Below are 8,559 nucleotides of genomic sequence, written 5' to 3'. Positions count from 1 at the left end.
TACTTTTTACAATTGAAATAATACAGGTAGCCTACTGGAACACCATTTGCTACACAAACTCTGCTGGATGTGACAGGCGCAGTATTAGTTAAGCAATAGGTGAATCTTTAAACCACAACATGGTTAGATGATGTGATATCATTATAATCACCCTGCCACCATAACATCTAGGGTCACTACATCAAATGCAGATGAAATGACAAACACACTCCATCAAGTGTCTCATCTAACAACCAGCGGCTGGATGTTCTTTTGGGTTGATTAATAAAAATGAGAGATTGAGGGGCTCAGTTAAAGATGCACTCTCAAACTTTTGTATAATTTCAGCTAGTTGTTTTGAAAGTGGTGCTCATGAGCCAAAAGTCTTCCCCGTTTTTTTGTGTACTATGTCATCCATTTCGTAGGGTTACATCATGCAATTCGTATTTATTTTTTTATTTTTTTATTTCACCTTTATTTAACCAGGTAGGCAAGTTGAGAACAAGTTCTCATTTACAACTGCAACCTGGCCAAGATTAAGCAAAGCCGTTCGACACATACAGCAACACAGAGTTACACATGGAGTAAAACAAACATACAGACAATAATACAGTAGAAAAATAAGTGTTTATACAATGTGAGCAAATGAAGTGAGATAAGGGAGGTAAAGGCAAAAAGGCCATGGTGGCAAAGTAAATACAATATAGCAAGTAAAACACTGGAATGGTAGATTTGCAGTGGAAGCAAGTGCAAAGTAGAAGATAAGGGGGGACTTTACCTAGCAGCGTCTTGTAGATGACCTGGAGCCAGTGGGTTTGGCGACGAGTATGAAGCGAGGGCCAGCCAACGAGAGCGTACAGGTCGCAGTGGTGGGTAGTATATGGGGCTTTGGTGACAAAACGGATGGCACTGTGATAGACTGCATCCAGTTTATTGAGTAGGGTATTGGAGGCTATTTTGTAAATGACATCGCCGAAGTCGAGGATTGGTAGGACGGTCAGTTTTACGAGGGTACGTTTGGCAGCATGAGTGAAGGATGCTTTGTTGCGAAATAGGAAGCCAATTCTAGATTTAACTTTGGATTGGAGATGTTTGATGTGAGTCTGGAAGGAGAGCTTACAGTCTAACCAGACACCTAGGTATTTGTAGTTGTCCACATATTCTAAGTCAGAACCGTCCAGAGTAGTGATGCTGGACGGGCGGGCAGGTGCAGGCAGCGATCGGTTGAAGAGCATGCATTTAGTTTTACTTGTATTTAAGAGCAGTTGGAGGCCACGGAAGGAGAGTTGTATGGCATTAAAGCTCGTCTGGAGGGTTGTTAACACAGTGTCCAAAGAAGGGCCAGAAGTATACAGAATGGTGTCGTCTGCGTAGAGGTGGATCAGAGACTCACTAGCAGCAAGAGCGACATCATTGATGTATACAGAGAAAATAGTTGGCCCAAGAATTGAACCCTGTGGCACCACCATAGAGACTACCAGAGGCCCGGACAACAGGCCATCCGATTTGACACATTGAACTCTATCAGAGAAGTAGTTGGTGAACCAGGCGAGGCAGTCATTTGAGAAACCAAGGCTATTGAGTCTGCCGATGAGGATGTAGTGATTGACAGAGTCGAAAGCCTTGGCCAGGTCAATGAATACGGGAGCACAGTATTGTTTCTTATTGATGGCGGTTACGATATCGTTTAGGACCTTGAGCGTGGCTGAGGTGCACCCATGACCAGCTCTGAAACCAGATTGCATAGCGGAGAAGGTGCGGTGGGATTCGAAATGGTCGGTAATCTGTTTGTTAATTTGGCTTTCGAAGACCTTAGAAAGGCAGGGTATGATAGATATAGGTCTGTAGCAGTATGATATGTAACGAATCCAATTTGTACTATATGTTGAGAATTTGTTGTGCTTAGGATCCTGGATTGCATCTTTAACTCTATAGGGTAAGGCACAAACTCACTATTTGTTCATGTTTCCCTGGACGGGCATTTATGCGGTCTCTTTCTGTCCCTGATGAGGGTGGCAGAGTGGAAGGGCCCTGTAGCCTACCTCACAGCCAAGGCACACGCTCACCAGCCCCCCTGGTCCCCACTGTATTGGATAATGACATTTACATTTTACATAATTTAGCAGACGCTCTTGTCCAGAGCAACTTACAGTAGTGAGAGCATATACATTTTATATACAAAAGTATGTGGACACCCCTTCAAATGTATGGATTTGGCTATTTCAGCCGCACCCATTGATGACAGGTGTATAAAATCGAGCACACAGCCATGCAGTCTCCATATACAAACATTGGCAGTAGAATGGCCTTACTGAAGAGTTCAGTGACTTTCAACTTGGCACCGTCATAGGATGCCACCTTTCCAACAAGTCAGTTTGTCAAATTTCTGCCCTGCTAGAGCTGCCCCATGTCAACTGTAAGTGTTATTGTGAAGTGGAAATGTCTAGGAGCAACAACGGTTCAGCCACGTAGTGGTAGGCCACATAAGCTCACAGAACAGGACCGCCAAGTGCTGAAATGCATAGCGCGTAAAAATCGTCTGTCCTCGGTTGCAACACTCACTAACGAGTTCCAAACTGCCTCTGGAAGCAATGTCAGCACAATAACTGTTCGTCGGGAGCTTCATGAAATGCGTTTTCATGGCCAAGCAGCCTCACACAAGCTTAAGATCAACATGTGCAATGCCAAGCATCGGCTGGAGTGGTGTAAGCTCGCCTCCATTCGACTCTGGAGCAGTGGAAGCGCGTTCTTTGGAGTGATGAATCACACTTCACCATCTGGCAGTCCGACTAATGAATCTAGGTTTGATGGATGCCAGGAAAACGCTACCTGCCCCAATGCATAGTGGCAACTGTAAAGTTTGGTGGAGGAGGAATAATAGTCTGGGGCTGTTTTTCATGGTTCGGCCTTGGGCCCTTAGTTCCAGTGAATGCTACAGCATACAATGACATTCAAGACGATTCTGTGCTTCCAACTTTGTGGCAACAGTTTGGGGAAGGCCCTTTCCTGTTTCAGCATGACAATACCCCCGTGTCAAAGCGAGGTCCATAAGGAAATGGTTTGTAGAAATCAGTGTGAAAGAACTTGACTGGCCTGCACAGAGCCCTGACCTTAACCCCCATCGAACACCTTTGGGATGAATTGGAACACAGACTGCGAGTCAGGCCTAATTGCCCAACATCAGTGCCCGACCTCACTAATTCCCTTGTGGCTGAATGGAAGTAAGTCCTCACAGCAATGTTCCAACATCTAATGGAAAGCCTTCCTAGAAGAGTGGAGGCTGTTATAGCAGCAAAGGGGGGACCAACTCCATGTTAATGCCCATGATCTTCAAATGAGATGTTCGAAGAGCAGGTGGCCACATACTTTTGGTCATGTAGTGTATTTTCATACTTTTTTGTGCTGGCCCCCCGTGGGAAAGGAGTCCGCAACCCTGGTGTTGCAAGCTCCCCGCTCTACCAACTGAGCCACGCAGGACCGTAGTCATACATGAATTCAGTTAGTATTTATAATGGTGATTACATTAATTCAGTTAGTGTTTATAACGCTGATTACATGAATTCAGTTAGTGTTTATAACGGTGATTACATTCAGTTAGTGTTTATATTGGTGATAAACAAAGGCAAATCCTTTCAGAACTTGTTTGCAGGTTTTTTTAAATTATGATCATGTGTATAAACTTCATGAACTCTTTCATACTTATTATGTGCTTTATGAGATTAAGAGAGAAAAATGTAACTTTCCAGTTTATTTACCCCTGCTGTATATCACTGTGACATGCGTGAGTATGATAAATGGATTCAGATTAGAGTCCATTTTCACACTGCTCTGAACTGCTCTGCATTAGTGTCTCTCACTGTATTGTTGTCAGGCGAATTGTTCGACAGATTAATGATAATGACTTTGTACAGGACTTCCTGACTGAGTCAGTAAATATTGGCAAGAGTGCCTTATCCTCATACTCACAACTCAGCTCCAGCAGAAAGGGAAACTGGGGCAACATAACACTTTCACTGGTCTCTTTTTTAATTATGAACGTTTTACTTTTGGAAATGGTGTTTTGTCTCTGATATATTTAGAGTAGTATTCTATTTGTTTGACAAAATGTTTTTTATTCCGGTCAAATGTTTTTTGCCATGAAATGCACTCTCTCTGTTGCTACTGTATCCTGAGTCAGCAAAGAGGTGAAAGTAAGAGCCATTTGTCTGTCTCAGAGGACGTTTTCTCAGTGTCACTCCTTCATCCCAGGTCACCTAAGGGCTCCAACGGTAGCCTAGGTCAGAGCTCCTTGGAAATTCACATACCATCACAGAAAAGGAAGTTTCTCTTCAATGTGTCAAAATCCAACTAGGACATACCGTTAGCTGAGAACTATGAAATGTCATTGGTATATTCATATCAGCACTGTTGTCTAGGTTGTCTGTTGATAAAAGTCACACATTTACATATACTTGCAGAGCTGCAGATAATTTTATGATACTACATGATTTGTAGATAGACCCATAATGACATTTCACCATAAAAACAATTTTTATGATCTACTTTAACAATATCAATAGATCTAAATTGTGGGAAAGCAAACAAGAAAGGATCAATGCAGAATTCATTGCTGACAAAATACTTCTTTACACCGTGACCAAACTCAGGGACATGGCTACATATGACCTCCGTCCTGACTCCTATGGGTCGGCAAGCCCAAGCCAATTATTGTTTGTTGTTCAAAAGGATGACCAATATACATATTTACAAAAATAAACTCCAAAAGACTGGTCCAAAACTAAAGAAGTTAACTAAAACAAAACAAAGACTGGCAGGCCTAGAGGCTCTATGGCTACCTCTCTCTCAAGGATTGACGAATCTGAAATAATGGCGACGGCGGAGATGGCTGTCGTTTTAAGGCCTATTTTGTGCTATTTTGTTCGTTTTTTCACGTTGTTTGTAACTTATTTTGTACTTAATATTTCTGCCACCGTCTCTTATGACCTAAAGAGCTTCTGGATATCAGAACAGTGATTGCTCACCTCGAACTGGACAAAGATTTTTTCTTTAATGAGTCAGACGCGAAGGATTTACTCCAGACACCCGACCAGGCCCAAATCCTTCTCATTTGCATGAAGAGAAGACGCTGATACAGGGGACGCAGGTCCGGGTGCCCTGTGAGAATTCGTCAGCGAGTGGGTAACCCGTCTCTACCATCCGTCCAATTGGCCAACGCGCAATCATTGAAGAATAAACTAGACGACCGCCGTTCCAGACTATCCTACCAACGGGACATTAAAAACTGTAATATCTTGTTTCAACAAGTCCTGGCTGAACGACGACATGGATAATATACAGTTGGCTGGTTTTTCCATGCATCGGCAAGACAGAACAGCTGCCTCCGGTAAGACAAGGGGTGGCGGTCTGTGTCTATTTGTCAATAACAGCTGGTGCGCGGAATCAAATATTAAGGAACATTTACATTACATTTACGTCATTTAGCAGACGCTCTTATCCAGAGCGACTTACAAATTGGTGCATTCACCTTATGATATCCAGTGGAACAACCACTTTACAATAGTACATCTATATCTTTTGGGGGGGGGGGGGGGGGGTTAGAAGGATACTTTATCCTATCCCAGGTATTCCTTAAAGAGGTGGGGTTTCAGGTGTCTCCGGAAGGTGGTGATTGACTCCGCTCTCCTGGCGTCGTGAGGGAGCTTGTTCCACCATTGGGGTGCCAGAGCAGCGAACAGTTTTGACTGGGCTGAGCGGGAACTGTGCTTCCGCAGAGGTAGGGAGGTGAGCAGGCCAGAGGTGGATGAACGCAGTGCCCTTCTTTGGGTGTAGGGACTGATCAGAGCCTGAAGGTACGGAGGTGCCGTTCCCCTCACAGCTCCGTAGGCAAGCACCATGGTCTTGTAGCAAATGCGAGCTTCAACTGGAAGCCAGTGGAGTGTGCGGAGGAGCGGGGTGACGTGAGAGAACTTGGGAAGGTTGAACACCAGACGGGTGGCGGCATTCTGGATGAGTTGTAGGGGTTTAATGGCACAGGCAGGGAGCCCCGCCAACAGCGAGTTGCAGTAATCCAGATGGGAGATGACAAGTGCCTGGATTAGGACCTGCACCGCTTCCGGTGTAAGGCAGGGTCATACTCTGCGAATGTTGTAGAGCATGAACCTACAGGATCGGGTCACCGCCTTGATGTTAGCGGAGAATGACAGGGTGTTGTCCAGGGTCACGCCAAGGCTCTTAGCACTCTGGGAGGAGGACACAATGGAGTTGTCAACCGTGATGGCGAGATCATGGAACGGGCAGTCCTTCCCCGGGAGGAAGAGCAGCTCCGTCTTGCCGAGGTTCAGCTTGAGGTGGTGATCCGTCATCCACACTGATATGTCTGCCAGACATGCAGAGATGTGATTCGCCACCTGGTTATCAGAAGGGGGAAAGGAGAAGATTAATTGTGTGTCGTCAGCGTAGCAATGATAGGAGAGACCATGTGAGGATATGACAGAGCCAAGTGACTTGGTGTATAGTGAGAATAGGAGAAGGCCTAGAACTGAGCCCTGGGGTACACCAGGGGTGAGAGCACGTGGTGCGGAGACGGATTATCGCCACGCCACCTGATAGGAGCGACCTGTCAGGTAGGACGCAATCCAAGAGTGAGCCGCGCCGGAGATGCCCAACTCGGAGAGGGTGGAGAGGAGGATCTGATGGTTCACAGTATCAAAGGCAGCAGATAGGTCTAGAAGGATGAGAGCAGAGGAGAGAGAGTCAGCTTTAGCAGTGCGGAGAGCCTCCGTGACACAGAGAAGAGCAGTCTCAGTTGAATGACCAGTCTTGAAACCTGACTGATTTGGATCACAAGGACGGCACGCTCAAGAGTTTTGGAGAGAAAAGAAAGAAGGGATACTGGTCTGTAGTTGTTGACATCGGAGGGATCGAGTGTAGGTTTTTTGAGAAGGGGTGCAACTCTCCCTCTCTTGAAGACGGAAGGGACATAGCCAGCGTCCCTTCCATCTTCAAAGTCTCGAGGTCTCGAGGTTTTGCTCCCCTGAGGTAGAGTACAACGTGATAAGCTGTAGACCACAATATTTACCAAGAGTTTTCATCTATATTTTCCGTAGCTGTCTATTTGGGCTCCCGAGTGACGCAGCCGTCTAAGGCACTGCATCTCAGTGCTAGAGGTGTCACTACAGACCCTGGCTCGATTCCAGGCTGTATCACAACCGGCCGTGATTGGGAGTCCATGTGAGAAATCAAATTTGATTTGAATTGCTCACATTTGCTGAATTGCCCACATCCGGAAAGTATTCAGACCCATTGACTTTTTCCACATTTTGTTACGTTACAGACTTATTTTAAAATGTATTCAATATATTTTTTTCTTATCAACCTACCCCATAATGACGAAGGGAAAAGCAGGGTTCTAGAAAGTTTTGCTAATTTATTAAAAATAAAAAACAGAAATACCTTATTTACAAAGGTATTCAGACCCTTTGTGCTAGGAGACTCAAAATTGAGCTCAGGTGCATCCTGTTGAAATGTATCATCCTTGAGATGTTTCTACAACTGGATTGGAGTCCACCTGTGGTAAATTCAATTGATTGGACATGATTTGGAAAGGTACACATATAAGGTCCCACAGTTGACAGTGCACTTCAGCGCAAAAACCAAGCCATGAGGTTGAAGGAATTGTCCGTAGAGCTCCGAGACAGGATTGTGTCGAGGCACAGATCTGGGGAAGGGTACCAAAAAATTCTGCAGCGGTGAAGGTCCCCACAGTGACATCTATAAATCTTAAATAGAAGAAGTTTGGAACCACCAAGACTGTCACGAGAGCTGGCCACCTAGCCAAACTGAGCAATCAGGGGAGAAGGGTATTGGTCAGGGATGTGACTAAGAACCCGATGGTCACTCTGAGAGAGCTCCAGAGTTCCTCTGTGGAGATGGGAGAAACTTCCAGAAGAACAACCATCTATGCAGCACTCCACCAATCAGGCCTTTATGGTAGAGTAGCCAGACGGAAGTCACTCCTCAGTAAAAGGCACACAGCCCGCTTGGAGTTTGCCAAAAGGCACCTAAAGTACTATCCGACCATGAGAAACAAGAATCTCTGGTCTGATGAAACCAAGATTGAACTCTTTGGCCTGAATGCCAAGCGTCACGTCTGGAGGTAAACTGGCGCCATCACTATGGTGAGGCATGGTTGTGGCAGCATCATGCTGTGGGGATGTTTTTCATCGGTAGGGACTGGGAGGCTAGTCAGGATCGAGGGAAAGATGAATGGAGCAAAGTACAGAGAGATTCCTGATGAAAACCTGCTCCAGAGCGCTCAGGACGTCAGACTGGGGGCGAAGGTTCACCTTCCAACAGGACAACAACCCTAAGCACACAACCAAGACAACGCAGGAGTGGCTTCGGGACAAGTTTCTGAATGTCCTTGAGTGGCCCAGCCAGAGCCTGAACTTGAACCCGGTCGAACATCTCTGGAGAGACCTGAAAATTGCTGTGCAGCAACGCTCCCCATCCAACCTGACAGAGCTTGAGAGGATCTGCAGAGAAGAATGGAAGAAACTCCCCAAATACAGGTGTGCCAAG

Source organism: Salmo salar, chromosome ssa28 (assembly GCF_905237065.1).
Source record: "Salmo salar chromosome ssa28, Ssal_v3.1, whole genome shotgun sequence".
Taxonomy (NCBI): Eukaryota; Metazoa; Chordata; class Actinopteri; order Salmoniformes; family Salmonidae; genus Salmo; species Salmo salar.
This window is presented reverse-complemented; position numbering follows the sequence as displayed.